Source organism: Tenrec ecaudatus, chromosome 14, assembly GCF_050624435.1.
Source record: "Tenrec ecaudatus isolate mTenEca1 chromosome 14, mTenEca1.hap1, whole genome shotgun sequence".
NCBI lineage: Eukaryota > Metazoa > Chordata > Mammalia > Afrosoricida > Tenrecidae > Tenrec > Tenrec ecaudatus.
The window spans coordinates 107260787-107284559 of record NC_134543.1 but is presented as its reverse complement, the minus strand read 5'-3'; the positions used below and the strand labels follow the sequence as shown (position 1 = coordinate 107284559).

The window sequence follows — 23773 nt, the reverse complement described above, 5'->3', positions numbered from 1 at the left end:
ATATAAAACTCTCTCTTATGCATGAGTTTCTGTGGATTTGTTTCTCTAAAGGACCCAGACTGACACATCCACTAAGATTTATCTCACTAAATAGTGACGATGGTGCAGCAGCAGACGGTGTTTTGTTACTTTGCACACAGGTCACTGTGAGGCAGCAAACACTTGCTGGCTCCGAACAACAAGGGCACTTGGCTTACTCATGTCAGTCTCCACCTTAGAATCGCTGTCTATCACAAACAGCTCTATTAGTCTGTGCTTCTACTAAGTCTCTGCATCCATGCCCTTCACCAGTCAATAGCTTGGGATCCTGGCGTCTTGGCTATCATCTGTTCAAAAAGAACAATGATGACAATCTCATAAAGTCATTTAAGATGGCAGATGCTCACTAACGGCAATGGAAACAGCCTTCCCTAGGGTGTGGGAAGCAACGACTGCTAAATTTTATTCCATCTCACAATATCATTTTATTCCTCTTATACTTCTTTTGAAAACCCCTGCTGTAGAGTTGGTTATGTTTTGGGCTGCTAACCACAAGGTCATCGGTTCAAAAACACCAGCCACCACGCAGGAGAAAGATGAGACTTTCTACCTGCTTGAAGAGTTACAGTCTCGAAATCCCACAGGAGCAGTTGTACTCTGCTCAGGGTCACTGAGAATCTGGATTGACTCGATGGCAGGGACTCGTGCTTATTTCACTACCTTCCCTTGTGATATTCTTTAAGAGGAAATACTAAAATCTGACAATTATGGTAAGAAAGCGAGCTTATAACATTTTCATCTACCAACATGCTCCCACATCTCACTCCTTCTGCCTCCCACCTCCTGACACATACATTTCAGGTTACATCTAACCTTGTGTTGTACAATGAAAGTACAGAGGAATTAGTCCGTATGGCTCCCAAAATTAAATCTGCTAGAAATTCAAGCCAACTTCGAAGGATGTCATTGTTGATGTCATATCAATTGTATCTGAAAACAGAAACTACCAGAATGATGTTTATCTGTGTTTCCCCCAATGTTGTTGGTGTTGCTTGGTCTTCTTGGTCTTCTTCATTCTGTACCATCTGTTCTTGATCATATGTTTTCCCTTGAAATGGTTGAGTGTCAACTGATTCTTTTTGGTATCCTGTCTGTGTATTCCCTCTATCTTTTTTTGATGCTTCTTATGTTGTTCAATAGTTTGCCCTTATAATCTTTCAGTATTACAAATTAAGGCTTGAATTTCCCCTTCAGTTCTTCCAGCCCAAACAGGTTTTTTCTTCTGGTTTTGGTTTCCTACCTCCCCATCTTTGCACATTTCCTAAGAGTGCTTGGTAGTATCTTCTCAAGCTGCCTTTTGGAATGTTCTGTTCAGCTCTTTTACCTCACGAGTTTTCAATTTGCTTTAACTACTCTACATTTGAGAATAAGTTTGATAGTCTCTTCTAACATATGTTTTGATCTTTCCTTTTATTCCCACCTTTTGAATGACGGTGGTCGGTAGATGATTTTATGTCAACTTGTGGATGTATGAAGTGTAGGGGTGGAATCCAACCTGTCAATCAGGTCCCAGGTGATAGTGCTTCTTTGGGGTTATGGTCTTCTCATAGGAAGGACCCTGAAACCTCCTTCACTTTCCTCCTTCTTTGCCTTCTCAGCCACTGACCCTGAGAGCTTCCAGAGCCCTGAATGTTTCCATTGACCTTGGATCCACAGGACTCTGCACCCACTGACTTGTGAGCCTCCTGCATTCTGCATCATTGCATGTGACTGCGTGAGTCTGAAGAGGGACTTATGGACTAGGATCGAACTTATGAACTTGAGTGAGAATGCACTGGGATGCTTTCTTGATATACAATTAGTTCTTGATATAATGCTCTCATGTATATGAGTATTACTGGATTTGTTTCCCTAGTTTGCCTGGCCTGACACAATGACCTTTTTCTTTATTTCCTGAATAATATTCTTTCATGTCATACCACATTTTATCATTCATCTACAATGAGCCAAATCTGTTCTTGAGATGGCCTCTAAATTTATATGGGACTTAGTCAAGGCCCTTATTTGGGTCTCAAAAACTTGTTTCAATTTTTTTCAGCTTCAACATGAACCTGCATATAAGCAATTGATAGTCTGTTCCGCAGCCAATCCCTGGTCTTGTTTTGAATGATGATACACAGCTTCTCCATTGTTTGCTTCCACAGATACAGTCAGCCTGGTTCCTATATATTCCATCTGGTAAAGGCCTCATGTATAGTCACCATTAATATTGTTGGAAAAGATATTTTCAATGAAGGAACCACTGGCCTTACACAATTCTGTTATGTAATATAGCTTCATTTCTATAATCAACTCCATATTGTCTAACTGCTAATATTTCCAGCTTTCACATTCCAGTCACCATCATTACATCAATACATATTCACTGCTTGGTTGATTAATTTCAAACTGATGAAGCTGGTAGAATTTTTCAGTCCCTTTCTCACACAGCACAGTGGTGGGGACACAGCATCAGCCTCTGGTTATAATACATGTTCTCTCTGCCAATGTGACTTCAGGAAATGTAATGGTTGTCATTGTCTTTAAATATTCAAGGTGATTTGGATGTCCCGATCTTTATTTGCACATGGACCCACATGAGATGTTTTATTTATTGAACATCTATAATGTGCAGGGAAGTGTGCTAGGTGCTTGGATTGAAAAATAAAGCAGGACGAGTTTCTGATAACTGGACAGAAAGGAGAAAGATAAAAATGATATTAATATTCATGTGGTTTTAAAACAGCATGCAGGATCTCCTGAAACCTTGAACATGTTAATAGATCAAGAAGTATGATTTCTCCTCACAGAAACCAACCAGAATTGCTTCCAGTGCTTGGAAAGGTCAACTGAGCTACTCCACCCGAGAAGTATGTGGAAGAAGGCCAGTGTGTCCGTGAGGCTGACAGTAGAGGAAATGTGTCTGGCCAGCACAATCTGAACGAAATGCCCGTCATCATGGAGAACAAAGATGTTCCTCCAATACCATCTGGCGTCAGAGAGGTCCAAACGCATAGTACAGTAACATCTCATGCATGTTAGCATGCATTCTAATGTTTCCTATGGTGCTCCTATTTTTAGATGAAACTTCAATAAGAAGATCAGGCTGCATTCATCTAACCATTCATTCAAATCATTCAAATCCTCACTCCCTGCAAAGCATACCATATGGGAAAGAAGAGCTTTAAAAATACAAAATGCTTCTATTTTCACCTACTTCCATAAATAATCACTAGAAATTATGCCCAACCACCAAGTGACATTATTGAGCATCTGTTCATGCTATTTAAATGTCTGAAGGGGCCAAGGTTGTTTAGCCTCGAAAGGAAAGATCCAGCAGTAGCATCAGTGGCAGTCTATTATTCAAAGGGTAGTAAACAACTGTTTATCACCCTCTCTTATAGGAGAATGTGTGCGTTTATCCTATAGGAACATCTTGAATATCCATCTATAGGTCTATACCTATAAACCTATATCCATAAATCCACGATGCCCCAGATTTTATGATGAAGAAAATTAAGGACAATCAGAAAATCATGGACCATGTTATTTCATACACATACATTAAGGTTATTTATATTTAAATATTTTAATAGTACTAATTGATCTAACAACACATTATCTAGCTAAGTATGCTAAAGTATTACCAAAAAAAATCTAACATATGATCCCTACCCTAAGGAGTTTATAGTCTGGTTAAGAGATATGATGGGTGGATAAAATAGTTGGTGATATAATTAGTATTATAATTAATATTCATCACTATTTTCTATGGAGCTTGCACGATATAGGCAAAATACTGCAAGTATTGTGAAGCTAACCAGGTTTTAGTAGTCTGGAAATCTTGGATGACAGTGAGGCATTCAAACTAGCATTGACCCTTGAAGGACGAGTCGCATTTTATAGGTAAATCAGGGGTAGGATAAAGCAGAAGCAGGGAACACCGTCGGAAAATAGAGACATAGAATACAGTAAGGCATTTACATGGAGTCGACGAAAACAGACAACATACACCTAACCAGAGGAGAAGACCTGTGATCGAGAGCAATAGGGATGAACGTTCCACAGGTAGACTGAGAACTCCCACTGCACAGTCACTCCTCGTGGGCTAAGACATTGTGCCTGCGTATTGTTTGCCGTATGCCTCACTTTAGCCATCAGTATTCAAGGTGAATACACTATCTTAACCAACATCATTACTTATTTTCACTCTCCCAGAAAAGCAGATGTTTACCGTCATATATCCCATAGAGTTTGGCATTTGAATAAAAATCAATGCAATTTTCAGTTACAATCGGGCATATTTTAGGAAAGGTCAGCCTTTTCTAATAATATATCTCTGTTTATTTCTCTCATTCATTTCTTTTGTTATAATTCATATTCTTCATCATTAATTTAACAAACACGTTAGTCAACTCTGCTCAACATTCTACACTAGAAACTGGGAGATTCAGACATGGGTAAGACACTCATTTTACCCATCAGGAGCTCTAAGGTCTTGCAGGAGATACAGACAAGTATCCATTTTTAAATAAAATAGATGCTCAAATAAAATGTGATGAATTTATGATGCACTTCACCCAGCTACCTCCCAAAGATCATATAGCTTGAGGACTAAAACAGACAAAGATGAACTGGAGAGAGAAGACGGCTCCTTGCAGAAAGAGCAGTGTAGGCAAACAGAAGTGAGAAAACCCAGCACATGGGAAACCCCAAGAAGTGCAGCATGACCTACAGTCTGCTCAAGAAGAACAGATATGAAAGGAGAAGTCTACCGTCTGAACCCCATTATCATTACCACACGCCTCTGATCCTGTCACTCACTCACTGACACCTTGGGCTTACATTTAATGAGCACTTGTCACTAAAACTAGCTCTCGAGCCAGAGACTAGAGCCAGAGTCTCACACAAAACAAGAGCTGCCACAGAGAAACTTCCAGCTTTCCATAGTTAAGATGCCAGTGGGGTGAAATGACCATATCTGATGATTGTGATATACAGGGAATGGACACATGGCTCTTTGAATTTCTAGTCTGGAATATTCTTTCTGCCTCTGATTTTCCTTAAATCTATCCCATACCTTTCTGGGGGAAAGGGCAGTGATGGTGGTGGTGGTTGTTTGATTGGGTTTTTTGGAGTGCAATGCCTATTAAATTCTGCTGTTTTCCTCTTTATCTTATTTTATTTTATTTTTACGATTTCTATTACTAACATGACTGAGATGAGCACATTCCCATTAACATTAAAAAACATGCCTGTGGTAGTTACATAATCTGGTGTCAATTTGATATGACTAGGAGTGAGGGAGTGGAGTCTGGCCTGTCAATCAAGATATAAGCCATGAGGCCTCTGTGTAGGCATGGCATTCTCCTGAGAATTCTTGGAATTCCTGCATTTCCTCCTTTGAGGCTAGAGACACTTTCTCTTATGACTTATTCCCTGAAAGACACTCTACTGACAAGACACATGGCACTACATCCTGGGAGATGGATAAGCCTCATGGACCTACCCTAATGCAACCAGGCCTCTGGAACCAGAGAAGCCACGTAGAAACCCCTGCCAGCACTGAGATGCTTACAATGCCACTGGATCCCCAAGACTTCCAACCCACTGGCTTGTGATCCTCCTGCATTTGGCATCATGGCATGTATTTTGAGAGCTGAAAAGGACTCTGTAGATTGGTATTAGACTTATGGGCTAATATTGGACTTATGGACTTGATCTTGACTGGGCTGAGATATTTCCTCAATATTCAACTGCTCTTTTTTATAAACCTCTGTCTTATATACATATGTGTGTCTATGGTTTTGTTTCTCTAGTTTACCCGGATTGACACAATGTACTTCTAAATAAGTTACATGTTCAATACTGAAGTCAATTTTATTCTTATATTTTCTAAGAAATCTGTAAAGGTTTCTTTCTCTCTTGTTTTTGGTATGACTTTATTAATCTAATTTTAATTTAACCTCTCTCTTATTAAAAAATTTTGAATAACACAGACAAGTGTCTATACTTAATGTGTTAGTCTAGGAGAACTAGAGAAATAAATTTATAGACACTCACATGCAAGCAGCCATCTAGCTCAGAAGCAACAAAGCCCACGTGGAAGAAACATACCAGCCTGTGTGATCACAAGGGCTAAAAATCATATCATTTTGTGCTCACCTCTCTGATACGATAGCTGAAGACAAATGCGTGCAGAAACAAATGTGGCAAAGAAAGCTGATGGTGCCCAGTTATCAAAAGATATAGTATCTGGGGTCTTAAAGGCTTGAAGGTAAATAAGCACCCATCTAGCTCAGAAGCAACAAAGCCCACATGGAAGAAGCACACCAGCCTGTGTGATCATGAGGTGTTGAAGGGATCAGGTATCAGGCATCATCAGAACAAAAAATCATACCATTGTGAATGACGGCGGGGGGGGGGGGTAGTGCAGAATGGAGACCCCAAGCCCATTTGTAGGACACTGGACATCCCCTAACAGAAGTGTCTTGGGAGGAGACGAGCCAGTCAGGGTGCAATGTAGCAGCGATGAAACATGCAACTTTCCTCTAGTTCCTAAATGCTTCCTCCCCTACTACCCCCCACCCACCACTATCATGATCCTAATTCTACCTTGCAAGTCTGGCTAGACCAGGAGATGTACACTGGTACAGATAGGAACTGGAAACACAGGGAATCCAGGGTAGATGATCCCTTCAGGACCAGTAGTGTGAGTGGCGATACTGGGAGGGTGGTTGAAAGGGGGAACCGATACAATGATCTACATAACCTCCTCCCTAGTGGATGGACAATGGAAGAGTGGGTAAGGGGAGATGTCAGACAGTAAAAGATATGACAAAATAATAATTTAAAAATGATCAAGGGTTCATGAGGGAGTAGGGAGCAGGGAGGGAGGGGAAACAATGAGGAGCTGATGCTAGGGGGTTAGGTGTAGAGCAAATGTTTTGGGAATGATGAGGGCAATGAATGTATAAATGTGCTTTCCATAACAGATGTAAACATTATCACATTATGGATTGTGATAAGAGTTGTATGAGCCCCTTAATAAAATAATTTTTAAAAAATAAAGAGACTTAGAAAACAACCCAGGCCAGTCTGATCAAGTCCATAAGTCCAATATTAGCCCATATATCTGATACCAATATAAAGTCCGCTTTGGAGTCATGAAGTACATGTAATGGAGCTGAATGCAGGAAAATCACAGGTCAGTGGGCAGGAAGTCTTGTGGATCCATTGGTAGTGTAAACATCTCAGCATTGGCAGGGGTCTCCATGTGGCTTCTCCAGCTCACAGAACTAATGTAGCTCCACGTGTTTTGTCAGCTACAGTGTCTCCCAGGAATTGAACAGAGAGAGTATCTCCTGCCTCCAAGGAGAAATACAGGATTTCCCAGAATCCTCAGGAGATTCTCACACAGAGAGCTCATTGGCTATGACCTGATTGGCAGGTAGACTCCACTCCTTCACTCTTAATCCTCTCAAATTGACAAACGATTATATAACTACCACAACAGAAAACAAGATATTGAAAATGAATGTGATCAAAGATAACCTAGCCATCATTCTCCTTTCATCCATATCACTTGCCATAAAAGGCAAAACTAAAATTCGGAAATACAAAATTAAATGTGAAAGTCAAAATAAACGTAATGCTAGAAGAAAACCACCCTAACACAATGAATTCATCTCTGCAGTTTCGTGAAGCATTTCTTGCAGGAGACAGGAATTTGTCAACAAGGTGTCATTAATTGTAAGTTGAGAGAGAGAGAGAGAGAGAGAGAAATGAAGAGCTGGCTGAAACAAATAAAACAGTAAAAACACAACTGAGCAAAGGTAAATAGGATGCTGGAGCAAACAGAAGGAAAAGAGAATGAGACAGGAAAGAATAAATAATCGTGAGGCTGAGCATAGGGGTTGAAGGCAGCAAGGAGATTAAATTCAGAGAAAGCCAAGGCACGAGAAAGAGGACAGTGTTCCTCTTCTGTTCCTCCATCCAGAAGAAATAACTGTCAGCCATATGTCATAAAGCTTGATAGACCAGTGACCTCTGACCTCTGACCTCTGACCTTCTGACTGATGTCCTCTGAGCAGAGGTGCAACTTCCTCTCCTGAGAAAGCTGAGCCCACAGGCCTGGGCGGCTTCTCACATACATCAGGCAGTGAGCTTGTTGGGGTCGGGACTGTTTTACATACCAGTACAGAGTGAGCAGACACTTGGACACATAGGTTTAAAGGAAAACAATTCTACACATTCACAAACACATAGAGATGATTCGATGTGCCCCATTCCCCAAAACAAACAAACAAACAAACAAATGCTCACTAAATGCAAAGGATTTCTCTCATTTGCATTGGGCTATTCCAGTTGCTAAGTACCAGGGTCCATTTAGAAATGGGCACGATTCCACAGAGGCAATCCAAAAAGGCCTTTCAACAGAGCAGCGATGATTAAACAGAGTGCATGCACCTTCTTCAATGCCTCTTGAAGCAGCAGGGAGACTGACTGGAGTCTGGGAGGGAATCTGGGGTAAAGTGTTCTTTTGTGAACCAGAGACTGATGGGAGCCAGAGTTGGCTCTGACTTTAGGGGGCAGAGGAGACTGAGTCAGCTCCCTTCATGGAGCTGATTTGTGAAAAGGGGCCCACGAAGTTCCCAGGGATTTCACGCTGCATGGAGGCACCCTGCATTTCAAGTGGATGGGAAGGAGCTAAGGAAAGGGGCTGTGTTGCTAAGCCTCCCAAGGACTTGCCAAAATGTTGCCTCTTCTTTTTGAATCCAGGAACTGCCCTCGCTGGAAACAGGAAGGGGATGAATATACCCAGTCCCTTTCAGCTTACAATTGTGCCCTGGTGAGGGCAAACATGGCGTGTTTGTTCTCGCTGGGGAACAAGTCAGGCATGAAGTCTCTTTTGTTCAGGTTCAGAAGAGCTCCCCCTCTCCCCCTCCCCCCCATCCTCAAGGCCCAGAGGGACTAGAAAATCAGCCTGGGAATGTGCACGTTAATCCTACCTTGGAAGGGAAGGGACGCTATGTTGCCCAGCAGCTGGCAGTCTCTCCCAAACCCTTAGTAACACACAGATACATGCTGGTCCCAGGACAGGCTTCTTGGCTCCGTGTGCAGCTCCTGCAAGCAACCCCCAGGACAGGTGAGCTCCCATATGAACGAGAGAGAACAGAGTGGGTCAGGGTCTTTAGTCCTGATGAATTCAACCAAGGATGATTAGCTGAAGGAACAAGAAATGTCTTTGCTACTATAAGGCTAGACATGTGCAGCATAGTGCATGTTTTCTGCGTGAACATACACCCAAAAGACAACAGAGAAATGGTTATGTCCATGGTTTTTCCTTCCTGGACATAGCAATTATATGAGATTTTATGCATTCGGGGTTGAATATACGTGGACGTTTCAAAAAGGTCTGGGGAAAATCCCATGATGTTTTGATTCCATTTTCCACGAGTTTACAGGAAAACACTGACAGTAGAGCACTCCTGTGAGACCTTTCATGAGCCAACATGGCCAAGAACAGAGAATCAACCACCGTTCATTTGTGTGGGGATTTGTTTCAGCTTTTCCAGACCGCCCAATGACCCACAGCATCACACCGCATCGCACATCAGACCTGAAACAAAACAAAGACCACAGGAGCACGTAGTTCACAGACAGGGTTCAGAGAAGTGGGGCGGCTTGTGGAGGAAAGCTGAGCGCCCCCCAGGAGGAGCCTGGCACCTCGCTTCTCACTGCTCAGAGGGTACGCTTCTGCTTTAACAACTCATTGCCAAGCAAGCATGCAATCTCGTTGCCAAGCAAGCATGCAAGCTCATTTGGCTTTTGGCCTTTTTTTCTGTAGTGAAACAAATCCTCCTGGGATCTCTTCTGATTTGCAGAAAGAGCAGAAAGCAAGCTTTGACCAAGCACAGGGTCCTCGTAGGAAGAAGGAAGATAGGCAGCTCTGCTGGGGAAGGACGTGTAGGTTAGGTTACGCACTGGGTTTTTAACTAAAGAGGGACTAATCTTCAAAGAATTTAAACAAGAACATGATATAGTTGGAAACTGCTTCACAGAAATTAATCTAAGAGAGGAATACATCGAAAAGAGATTCAAGCTGAAACCCACGAGGTCGTCTACTTCGCTGTTTGGTTAAAATGCAACAAGTCTTTTCTACTTGGGGATTGTACAAGTTGGCATAGAAAAGGAAGATCACAAAATGAGGAAATGTTGCCAAAGCGGAATCTAAAGTCTTGGGAGCGGCAAGGGAGGGAGAAGGGTCAGAGATCTTGCCAGGGTGTGGAGCCCGGGCCCTTAAAATGGTAGTGGTGCTGTGGAGAGCCAAGTTCGGATCCAGGAGGAAGTTGTGCTTTGTTTGGTTTAGAGTAATTTGAGGCACTGGCTGGAAGCTGAGTCAGAAATGCTCAATAGGCAGCCCAATTCCAGGAACTGGGCCAGGGATAAGACATGGATTAAGAATACTTTATTTAGCAAATTGTTAAGGAACCATTTATTTAGCAAAGTTGTATATGCCAGGCACTGGGGTTACAGAGATAAACAAGATAGATGTCTCAGCCCTTCCAGCCCAGTGAGGGATACGGAGAAGCAAATCTTCAGAGTCTCCTACGAGGTGCTAACTGCCGTGGAGGAGTCAGGGAAAGGAGGAGCCATGGAATCCAGTCGAATACCAGAACAGTAAACTGGACTCTGGAGTTGGGGAAGTATCCTTGCCCAAAGCGACCTCTAACTGAAAAGAAGTTGGGACAGGAGATTGGAAAGGACATTTTGATATGGTTTTAAAGTACACCTGAGGATGAGAGCGAAGTGTACCACAGCAGAAAATATACGATGGAGAAATTAAGAGTCAACGTTGGAAAGACAGTCAATTCTTCTGAGCCTTGACGGTCCCATGAACAACTTTAGGCTCCATCCAGAGAGGCCTAGGAAGAGGCCAGTGGGCTGTATGTATGTGAACAACGATATGATTGGGATTTTATGTCAATCATTCTAGCAACAACATGGGGATAGAGAAGCGAGGGCCCCAGACAAGGCAGCGAGATTCGTCTTCAGGCAAGGTCAATGTAAATTGAGAAAAAGGAATGGATGCAAAGAGTAAACCAGAAGCGTTCATTGATTGGTTTGATGGGAGTGGGAGATGAGTCACCTTATTCTTGGCCACCAGGAGGGTGTTATCATTCGATAGTAAGAAATCGGGCCTTGTAACTGGGGATAGTGTGAGGGGGGGATAATTTGACTGGATTAGATATAGGAAGTGATCCAGTTTCATGATGTAAAACCTCAGATATATCTAAAGGAAGATGTTCAGTATGCAATTTAGTATGAGAGTAAGGGAAAAAATCACTACAAAATCAGAGAAATGTTTATTTAAACAAAATATCAAAATGCAAAGCCCTTGTTTCTCAAGAAATTCTCTGTAAAGATGTATACATATTCGAAAGCAGTTTTTCCATCTCTTGAACCCTTACATGAAGAATTCTGCATGCTTCAATTTATACCACATCAAAATGGCAGTTTTGGCATCCTCAAAGGCTCAAATCATATTTCTTTCAAATATTCTTCGCAATCATGCAGTGGTCTCCAAGACATGTGTAAAGAGTTTTAGTTTGGAATAATCCCATGCATGTAAGAACTAACCCTTTGTAGCAATATTTTTTAATAAGTTTTATTGGGTCATACTTCACATATAATATACTTTAGCCATTTAATCACCTTAACATTTGTACAATGGTCCCAACAATCAGTTTCAGAACATTTTCTTCTTGTACCCATTGTTCTTATCTCCCTATTCCTCCCCTCTTCACTGCCATGCCCCTAGATAATCCCCAATCCACTTACTGTCTCTATAGATTAACCTATCCTTGATTTCATGTACGGAAAAGCATACAAAACACAACTAAGACGTGAACGAAGAAAACCAATAACCATGACTAGACAAAACAGAAAAACCTCAAAAGAAAAAGAAAAACCTCAATTAAAAATAAAGTAGAAAATATTAAAAAAAACCAAACGCTTCTAGAATGGATAAAAAGGGAAATCAAATGGTAAGGCATTGCATTTTAACCTAGCAATATCTGCCACAAATGACTGTATTACTCTCTCTGTCTGATAGCAAGGTTATTCATATTCCTTGGTTATGGTCTTGTTTGTATAAATACTGTACAGTCATTTGAGGGTTAAATCTATTTAAGCCAACAATTGATGGCCTACATGCTCTGAGACTGGCCTATACTTGCATACTTTCCTTTTCTCCGCAGGATTCTAAGTTCTTTGTTGGTGTTAAGTAACATGGGGTGAGTTCCAACCCAAAGGAACCCTTTGCACCACAGAACAAAACACTGCCCAGTCCTGTGCCATCCTCACAGGGGTTCCTATTGTGAGCCCATTGTTGTAGCCCCTGTGCCAATCAATGTCTTCGAGAGCCTTCTTTTTCCAGGGCCCTTGACTTGACCAAGCATGATGTCCTTCTAAGGGAGGGGTCTCTCCTGACAACTTGTCCAAAGTTGGCAAGACAAGCCTTGTCATCCTTGCCTCTGTGGAGCACTCTGGCTGTATTTCTTCCAAGACATGTGTGTTTGTCCTTTGGTCAGCCCAAGGCGCTTTCAGTATTCTTCCCCAGCACCACAGTTTACATGCATCGACTCTTCTCCTGACTTCCTTATTCAATGTGCTACTTTCATGGACATAGGAGGTGACTGAAAATACCATGGCTCGGGTCAGTGCATCTTACTCCTCAAAGTCATCTCCGGCTCTTCAACACTCTAAAGTGGGCTGTGCAGCAGCTGGACTCCATGCAATGCATCTATTGATCCCGTCGCGACTGTTTCCGTGAGCTTTCATTGTGGATTCAACTTCAACCTTTCCTTCATTTATCTTGACGTCACCTATCTGCCCAGTTGTAAAAATCTTGATCTCTTTAAATTGACTTGTAATCCACACTGAAGGTTGAAATCCTTGATCTTCATCAGCAAGTGTTTCAAGTGCGCCTCACTTTCAACAAGCAAAGTTGTGTTTTCAGCATCTTGCAGGTTAATAAGCCTTCCTCCAATTCTGATGTCAAATTCTTCCTATAATCTAACTTTTCTATTTCTGTACCCTTGGCTAAATTGATGGCACTATTAGAATTACTTTATGCCCGAGATAGATAAGGTTCATTGTGCCAACCTGGCCGATAAACACATGTGGAAGTAATTGCATGGCAGAGGGATAACTGGCTCAGTGAGCCTCGCCCTTCTAGTTCTCGGGTCCATTATACATGGACCCACAGCAGTACAGTGAATTATTTAATGTGCCTGTAGCCATAGTCTCTGCAACTCCCAAAGGACACTTTCCTGATCATCTGGATGAAATTGGGGGAAGACACTTGTGAGTGATTTGGATTGACATCTGAGATCATTAAGGTTTATTTTCCCAACCTGGCCGATGAACACATGTGGGGTTAATTGAAGGGTGGAGAGCTAAATGGCTTGGTGACCCTTGCCTTTTGAGTTCTCGGGTCTCTTGCTTTGTGATGGTCGGACCAGGGAGCAGCTGTCTTAGCCAGTTCCCTGCTTCAGTTGGCAAGGCTGACTTCCTGCAAGACATCCCCGAGGAGAAGCGACATGGACCTACCCCGATCAGCCCTCGGTGCTGGAGAACCCATGTGGAGACCCCTGCCAGTGCTGAGATGCTTACACGTTCACTGATTCGGCTTTCTTCCTGCCGTCAGTGTAATTGCATGTGTTTCGTGAGTTTGAGGAGGACTTTGTGGATTGGTTGTCAGACATATGGGCTAATGTTGGACTTATGGGCTTGGGCAGCACTGTGTTGGGATGCTTCTTAGTGTACACTTACCCTTTATATAAAACTCTCTCTAATACATATCAGTTTATGTGAATTTGTTTCTCTAATGTACCCAGACTAACACAATGCCCCAAGGGGATGATTTATAATGTTTTCTATCATAAAATGATGTTAACTCTTTTTTATTAAAAGATCATTTTATTGGGGGACTCTTATGGCTCTTGTCACAATCTGTACATCTCTTGCATCAGGTGAATTTGTACATATGTCGCCTTAATTTTTTTCTATACATTTACTTTCTGTTGAGTCTTTGGTATCAGCTCCTCTTCCCCTACCCCTCCCACGCTCACACCCTCATAACCCCTTGATAGATTGTACATTGTTATTATTTTTATATCTCACACCAACTGCTGTCTCCCTTCCCCCATGTTTTCTGTTGTTCTTCCGTCTGGAGAGGGGTGTATGGTTATGTGTCAATCGTTGCAATTGGGTCTCCCTTCTTTCCCTCTCCCCCCTCTTCCCTCTACCCTTCTGGTATCACTATTCCCACTCCTGTTCCTGGATTCTGTGTGTCATGAGCTCCCATCTCTTATCTATACATGTGTACATGTTCCAGTCTAACCTGAATTGAGAAGCACACTGGGGTCATGGTAATCGGGCATGAGGAAGCCTCAAGGAACCAGAGAAACATAGTCTGTTTCATCAATGCTCTACTGAACCCTAGTTGACTCATCCCTTCCCTGTGGCCCTTCTTTGGGGGAATTCTTCCATTGTCTACAGATAGGATTTGGATCTCAGATAGGATTTGGATCTCTGATACATGTATTTGTTTCAGTTTAAAGGCAACATCATTTTGAATAATAATGTTGCCTTTAAAATGAAACAGAGATATGTATCAACCATAGATATATGAATGGATTTTGGGTTCACACTTAATTCCAGCCTCAATATAAGAACAATTGCTCCTTATGAAATGGCCTTGCTTGATGCTCTCCCACATGAAGCGATCACTGAAGATATGGGTGCTATAGCAAAGTATGATGAAGAAATCATATGGTATCCTGTTATCAGAAAGAATAACATGTTTCTCTTTAAAGAAACAGGTATCGAAGTGAGGTGTCAACTAAATCCACATGAAAGAAGCATACCACCTTCTGTAATCCGCAGATTGCAAATAATAAAATCCAAATCTGGAGGAGGAAATAGGATCAAAGCTTAAACTGTGAGCATCTGGTTTATAGAAGGCTATTGAAGACAGTGGAAGCCTCAAGTTCAATTTCAGGGTCCCCCCATGAAATAAGCCTCCTTTGAGACCCCTCTCACCGTACTATTTTTTTAATCTACACCCTCATGTTCTTGAGGTGTATGAGAGAGACCAAGTCTAAGGTGGTCCATTTGAATATATGAATATAATCCAGAACACCAAAAGCGAAAGACTATTACATATGCTCCTGGAAATCAAACAGAGAGAAAGCCTATATAGGACTCTGAAGAATATAATATTTGAGGATAGGTAGATGAAGTGAATAAGATAACGCAGTACAACTTGAACACTCTAGAGATGGGGAAAAGCCAGAAGTGTTCAGTTAGTTAGAATACAAGAGAGGGATATAGTTCAGGGCCTAAAGAGGATGCAGCAGTATTAAACACTGCCAAGAGGTCAACACTGAAGGCTACATCAGACGTAATGAAAAAAATGAAGTAATTGGTATTTTAGCAAAGAGCATTTTCAATGGACAGACATAAAAAAGCAGTGGCTTGGTAGCTCAAATATTCTAAAAGATCAGAGAGCTGACTAACCAAGGTACTGGAAATTGACACTTGGCTGTGTTGGAGAAGTAAGAGGAAGAGAAAGGTGTAGGCTGCGCTTTCTCAAAACGTGTTGAAGAAAGCAAAGACAAACAAACAAACAAGCAATGATAAACAAAAAAAAAAAAGCTAGAATATTTTTGCTTATAAGACTAAGACAGGTCGAGAGTCTGCGCCCACTTGTCCTCGGGTCTGCCCTGCCGCCAGCCGCGAGCCGCTGCCCTCCTGCCGCCCACCATGGCCCTGCTGCACTCTGGTCGCGGCCTCTCTGGAGTCGCCGTCGCCTTCCACCCAGGCCTTGCCGCCGCGGCTTCTGCCAGAGCCAGCTCCTGGTGGGCCCATGTGGAGATGGGGCCCCCGGATCCCATTCTGGGAGTCACCGAAGCTTTTAAGAGAGATACCAACAGCAAAAAGATGAACCTGGGAGTTGGGGCCTACCGGGATGACAAAGGAAAGCCCTATGTGCTCCCTAGTGTCCTGAAGGCTGAGGCCCAGATTGCTGCGAAAAACCTGGACAAGGAATACCTGCCCATTGGGGGACTGGCTGAATTTTGTAAGGCATCTGCAGAACTGGCCCTGGGCGAGAACAGCGAGGTGTTGAAAAGTGGCCGGTACGTCACCGTGCAGACCATTTCTGGCACCGGCGCACTCAGGATCGGAGCCAGTTTCCTGCAAAGATTCTTTAAGTTCAGCCGAGACGTTTTTCTGCCCAAGCCCTCCTGGGGAAACCACACGCCCATCTTCAGGGACGCTGGCATGCAGCTTCAGGGGTATCGGTACTACGACCCCAAGACTTGCGGTTTCGACTTCGCAGGTGCTATCGATGACATTTCAAAAATGCCCGAGCAGAGCGTGGTCCTCCTGCATGCCTGTGCTCACAACCCCACCGGAGTGGACCCCCGCCCTGAGCAGTGGAAGGAGATGGCCAGCGTGGTGAAGAAAAGGAATCTTTTTGCATTCTTCGACATGGCCTACCAAGGCTTCGCCAGTGGGGACGGTAACAAGGACGCCTGGGCCGTGCGCCACTTCATCGAACAGGGCATTGACGTGTGCCTCTGCCAGTCCTACGCCAAGAACATGGGCTTGTACGGTGAGCGCGTGGGGGCCTTTACCGTGGTCTGCAGGGATGCTGAAACCGCCAAGAGGGTGGAGTCGCAGTTGAAGATTTTGATCCGTCCCATGTATTCCAACCCCCCTCTCCATGGGGCCCGGATTGCCTCAACCATCCTGACCATGCCGGAGCTGCGGAAACAATGGTTGCAGGAAGTCAAAGGCATGGCAGACCGCATCATCGGCATGCGGACCCAGCTGGTCTCTAACCTGAAGAAGGAGGGCTCCTCCCACAACTGGCAGCACATCACTGACCAAATTGGCATGTTTTGTTTCACGGGGCTCAAGCCTGAACAGGTGGAGCGGCTGACCAAGGAGTTCTCCATCTACATGACAAAGGACGGGCGCATCTCTGTGGCTGGAGTCACCTCCGGCAACGTGGGCTACCTTGCCCATGCCATTCATGAGGTCACCAAGTAGTTTCCCCATGAGAGGGAGCAGAGATGCCCTGCCTCTTCAGCCCCTGCTGTGGTGGGGTTCATGGGGAGCCTGAGAGCAGGTGGGTGGAGGGCAGGTGAGCTTTCTGAACCACAGGGCTTCACGCAGCCATTGACTGTGTTTCTCGGAAAAGAACATGTAGTGAATTAGGGAAGAGGCACCGTGGCTCCCATGCCAACCTGGTCCCCATCCTGTTATCTGGGGTGTCTCCCAATGAGTATGTGTACAAGAAAGAGCCAAAAATCTGTCTGTCACACAACTGCAATATTTCAGAAGCTTTAACCGAAGCACCTTGCGTGCTAAGGGTTCCTGTGTGCATCCAGCCTAAGAACTCGCACATACTAGACCTTGTACAGAGAAGCCTGCTTCTGACACTAACTCCTGTGTCCTTCCCCACAAAAGCCCATGGTGCAGAAATCATGTCTGAGAACCCACTGAGCCCACTGCCGCAAGGAAAGGAAAAGACACCCTTTCCCGGCTTATTTAAGAGAAAGGAAGAAAGAAGGCTCGCCTTTCTCATACTTAGAGGCATTTTAACACTTCCTCTTAGCCCTAATCATTGCTGTTCTTTTCCTCAGACACAGAGACCTCTCACTAGCCTAGCTCCCCGTCCCATCAACAACCTCCCCCAGGCCCCCGTCAGGATATACTTATGTCAAGAATGCACATGCCATGCCTTCCCCTGGAGAATAGAGAGCTCCCTCCCCTGCACTTTCTTCTCATCGTCCGTGAGTCATTGATCACCTCCTCTGCCCACTGGGACTTCCTACCATGGTTGAGTGTGGTTGTGCAGACACTCATCTCACCCGTGAGCCAGGCAGTGCAGGAGAGGGCGCACTCGGGGCTTTGCCTTCAACCTTGGGTGGGTGCTGCCAGGAGGGCTCATGCTCCCCCTCTGGAAAGATAGCCACCATCTGCTCTAATCATGTAGGCTTAGTGCAGCCTGGTTTCTCTGTTAAAATAAAATCACCGAAGACCCAGCCGCTGGCTACTAAAAAAAAAAAGACTAAGACAGGTCAACAACAAGAACAAAAAAGACAAAGACAGGATCAGTAGATAAGTTGAAATCAGAAAGTACAGAGAACCTAAAGAAAGATACACGGGACAGACACACGGTGAGAACTCAGATTTTAGTGAGCATCTTCATCCCTGCCCCCATGTCCCACCGCCTCACAAAGCCACATGGAAAGTGGAGTCAGGTCATTCTGTGGTGTTGCCCAAGGCGATTTCCCAGAATCCCCTAATATATAAATTTCAAGAAGAACAAACTGTCTTGTGGAATAGACGGGCAGTAGAAAAGCGTTGAGTGTGAAATACCCTACCATAAGTTACCGCTTAGAAAGGCAATTTTGAACACATCTTTGAGGATGCAAATAGCTCTCGGCAGCTTTGATCTCTTTGCACTCCTAATTGTTTACCTTTGTATTTAAATGATGTTTACTTTCACAAAAGAAACTCTCCTGGTCCTGGTTGTAAGATTGGGTGCCTTGGGAAACTGAAGTGTGATTTAAGAGAAATTGAGGAAGAGTTGGAAGAAGAAAAGGAATAGGTCAGTCCAGATCAAGTCTGGTCCTCATCCAGGTAACCAACTATTCCTCTCTGCTCAAACTCTGCCTTCTGGGGAATGTATTAGACTCCCCCACCCCCACCAACGCTCCCACCCCCCATTTGCATTGTTGGTCAGTTATTGGCATCCAGGTCATTAGGAACAATAATAGTTCACAAAAATGTTTCAAACAGAAGCAGCTGTGCAGTCAGGATTGTAAATATGGAATGAGTTCTGGGATTCTGTTACAATCCCCGAAAGTAGATGAGGAAAATGGACATGCTTGACACACATCCTGTTGGAACAATGGGAAATATGCCTGGCTCCGAGGCAGTCTTACTAGGTAACTCTGAAGGTTCAGTATGGAGTGTGAGCACAGAAAAGAAGTTACATGTTCCCAATCCCCTGAAAATGAACACACATTTGTCTTCCACCCCAAAGCCAACCCCACTGTCACTGGGTTGACTCCAAGTCATAGCGACACTGTCACATAGAGTAGAGCTGCTTCATAAGCTTCGGATCTTTATGCATGCCGACGGCCACAACCTTCTCCAGTGGAGTACTTGGTATGTTCCAACTGCCTGCTTTGTGGTGTTTAAGCACTGTGTCACCAGGCCCCTTACTTGTCATTTAAGTATAAATAAATGGCCACGGAATTCAGAGGGTCTCATTTTCAGTCGTGATTAGATCCAGGAAGAGGAAGCAAGATGCCTTAATTTTCAAAGCCCTCCACATTTTGCATGTTTGCTGATACTGAGAAACCAATTCAATGTGTGAAAGTCAAAAGCCAGAATAAATCTGCTTCCTTCTCGAATGTTGAATCTTAAGCACACAGCAGGGAAGAAGTATCTCCCCTAATATAGAGATCGAGAGCTGTGTGTGTTTTAAAAGGGGAGAAATCCAATTAAAAGTGGAATTTGTGAGGCCCTTGCTTTGGCATGGACCACATAGCAGAGTCAATACATCAGCTCCAATGCCACGGTCTGAATGCCTGAGATTCAAGATGATCAGCTGGTTTCCAGTCGACTGGTTTTTTTCATTAGAGGAAGTCAGTTAATTTCTGTTTCCAGTAATAAATAGCATCAAATACACGTAAGTAACAAAGCCTAAACTTTTTCTTTTTTTTTTTCAAAGCCTAAACTTTTTCTTTTTTTTTTCAAAGCCTAAACTTTTTCTTTTTTTTTTCAAAGCCTAAACTTTTTCATCCCTTAAATGCTTACCCCCAAATATTTTACACTTGCCAAAATAATCAGGTTTTTAAAAATCCAGTCATACTTGCCACTTCACAGCATACGGAATGAAAATGGTCTAATTATTCGATCTAATAAAACCATTTACATAACATATCTGATGAAGCCTTTCGAAGCAGATTTTGTCAGCTCTTCTCATATCCCTTCTGATCCCTTGGCTATTCTTGTGTGTGCCTGCCTGCCTGCCCCCAGAGCGCTCTCATTCCCAATAACCAGCACTGGCATCACTTGGTTTGAAAGATGCCCCCTGATCGCTGCATCCTGCCTTGTCCGCAGGCATCGAGAGTCATGTGTCCTACTAACCATACTTAATGTTTATTGAGTAATTACTACCTTCTAGACTCTTTATTAAGCCCTTGATCTAAACTGTCTCATTAAATCTCACAGCAATGCTGCATGGCATAAAGGAAGAAATAAAAATTCAGAGGTTAAGTGTCCTCGTTGAGTTCCCTTTAAAAGATCAAGGGAGATGGGGAGGAAGAGGAACAGAAGGAGAAAATGAAGGAGGAATGGGAGAAGGAGGAGAACTAACACCTGAATTTAAAACTAGAAGTTCGAGCCCAGAGGTTTCTGACCCTGCAATCTAGAAAAATACCATGAACTAATTAAGAGTCCAGAAACTAAGCCACCAAACCAGCGCATTGCTGTAGAATCTGTTCCAATTCTGTAGAGCAGACTAATATGGTTCCATAGAATTTCCACAGGCATCAGTCTTCACAGAAACACATCTTTTTCCTTTGACCATTGTGGCTCTAGGGAGTCTTTTCTGACATCCGCTTGCTGCTGAAAGCAAACAAATTAACTGCAACATTTCTTCATATGTTTATACTAACAAGTAATATATGATACAAACATTCTGACCCCGTGCCCAAATGTCGTCTTTCTGATAGTACTCTGCTACAGGTCAGGAATAGACTGATAGTCAGGGAGGGAAGGAGGACCAGGCATCATTTTGTAAACCACCGATGATGTTGCTGTTGCCAGGTGCTGTTGAGTTGACGCCAACTCATCCTGACCCAATGTGAAACGGAATGGAACCCTGCCAGGTCCCAAGCCACCCCCACATCAGTGTGGTTGAGCCCATAGTCACAGTCACTGTGTCCGTCCACCACCTTGATAGCTTTCCTCTTTCCTGCTGACCCTCTACTTTACCAAGCACCGTGTCCCTTTTCAGGGACTGGTCTCTTCAGATGACCTCTGTACATACACAGTGTCCATACACACCTCCTATTTAAGTTTGTATTGGAAGCGCCATTCATATGTATTTATGGATGAACCCAAACAACCAAGATGACTGCCATCAAGTCCTTTCTGACGTACAGTGACACTAGAAGGCAGGCTAGACCTGTCCTTGTGGGTTTCTGAGACTGGACCCATTCACAGGACTAGAAGCCCACATCTTTCTCCTGGGGAGCCGCTGATGGTTTCGAATTGCTGGCCTTCTGGTTCAGAGTGCAACTTGTTATCCACTAGAACACCAGGACAGTGTCTCAGAAGTTCAGCGTTTCCAGATCTGCCAGAGCATTTAGTTTACGTAACAACTTGACCTAATAACATGCCTTCTTTTAAAAATGTCTTATTTATAACAAAAGTTGTCTTTATTTTACTTTGAACAAAGGTTTTCGCTTAAATTCCTACCTCTCCCTAAATTCATTAGGTTTAAGATCACTTTCATCTTTCATGTTTTTCCCTAAGCAATCCAAGGAAATGCTTACAAAGCAGACCCCCCCCCCAGTTGCTGTCCTCAGCAGATGTGCCTAGTTTGAAATCTTTTAAATTCATTTTTTCCTGAGAATGATCATTTCCCTTCGATGAAGTTATTACACTGACATAACTATATATATGCATAATGGAGTAATGACTAAGGGGAAAAACTTAAATTTTCATCTATAGGGGACTAGTCTAAATTAATTTGGACACATTCTTGGAAGTCCTGTCTGGCCAAGTAAAATTAGCTCTATGTGCATTTTAATAGAGCAATCTCTAGGATCTATTTTTATCTGGAAAAGTAACGTGATGAGTATTTGTATATCTTTGTTTGTATGTGGCATGCCCATGTAAATAACATGCACACACACATACTGTCCATACGCAGAAAGCTAATACACACAGGGATTACATGGTTAGACATACACAGATAATAAGTGCATTGTTTCCATAAAAATATAGTATGTGTATATGTCTATGTCAGGTTCTGGTGTGCTTTGACTACTTCTGTAAAGAGAATAAGAAATTGACGAGGGTGGGGGTGGGAACTGTAGAGCAATGTATTAGGCCATATTGACTAGCAAAAAAAAATCCAGAGACACTCATAAACATATAAGATAGAGCTTTATATCGAGAAGTGATTATAAATCAAGAAAGCATCCCAGCACAGTCTTACTCAGGTTCATAAGATCGATACTCATCCAAAGTCCCTCTTTAGACTCGTACAGCCACATGCGATGGTGCAAATGTAGGAGGAACCCAGGCTGGCGTAGACTTAGGCCTGGCGCAAGTATGGCAGGGTTCTGGGTGCTGAGCATGTAGGCAGGTGGGAGCAGAGAGGGGTGAGGTTCCCAGGGAACCTCTTTATGGGAAGGCCACACCCACAAGGGCCCCGGATCACCACTCCATATACATCTTCAAGTTGCCATCAAGTTACGTAACTATCGCAGATAACTTTCTTCTGGTGAGAGGGGTTAGATTTGGACCAGGAGGAAAACTTGGTTTTTACCTTATATTCTTCTTTGACCTCCTGCTTATAATATATTTTAAGTTAGAAAATTAGTGAATATAAAATTAAAGTCAGAATTGGAAGGAGTTGTAGGTAGGTAGGTAGAAAGATGATAGATGATAGATAGATGATAGATAGACAGATAGACAGATAGATAATACATAGATAATAGATAGATACATACATAGGTGTAAGCTTATCAGCATTCTCACAATTTTCTAAAATATCAAATGTGGCAAATACATATATTATTAATATTCTTTACACAATCTCACATTTTTCTTATCTCAGTTGAAGGACAAGAAACTGAGTATCTGAGAATTTTTTTAATTTCTCAAGTGAATAGCATGGTCAGGATTTGAATCAAAGGTAGGTTGTTTTCTAAACCCTGACTCTATATTGTAGCACAGTTATTTTGCCTTTCAAAATAGAAAAATGAAAGATTCTAGGGACTTAAAGAACAAAATCTTAACAGCAAAGTATCTCAACTAGAACTTTGCTATTTCATTATGATTCAGTCTGGGGGGCCGTGATGAGTCAGCATTGACTGGGTGGCAGTGAGATTAGAGTTTGGTTTTTTTCCAAGACAAATGGTAAACTAATTTAAAAGAATAGTTTCATTGAAAACCCCAGCTATGAGGTTTTACTTAGAAATTGTTTATAAAGTCATTATAAATTCAAAGAACTAGACTTTGATTATAGACTTATACCAGCTCTCAAAAGCTAATTAATAAATTTTCAGAAATTTTAAGACATGATTGTTAAAGGGAAATTATCAAATATTCAATTACACAAACGTACACTTAAATTAATTTTATTGAAAATAAAGATAATAAATTCTTAAAAGTAGTTGCTTCTAAATTAAGTTAATACTATTACCTTGTAATTATTTACAAGTAATAAATTTATATGGCAGAAATATTATATAATAATTACAAATCACTGTGAATCTCTTCTCAACTTCACATTTAGTGATGTCATATTGGTAACTTGAAATCAATCTTTGTGAGAGTATTTAGCTAATCACCAAATGTTAAAAATTGGAATGCCCCAATCCAGAAATCTAATTGCTAAATAACTTTAATAGTAACTTAAGTA

The 23773-nt window shown here is 42.6% G+C and overlaps 1 pseudogene; it reads left to right on the top strand.

The window, feature by feature from the left end:
* Window positions 1–15837: 15837 nt before the first annotated feature.
* LOC142425721 (aspartate aminotransferase, mitochondrial pseudogene) lies at window positions 15838–18159 on the top strand (annotated as a pseudogene).
* Window positions 18160–23773: the final 5614 nt, after the last annotated feature.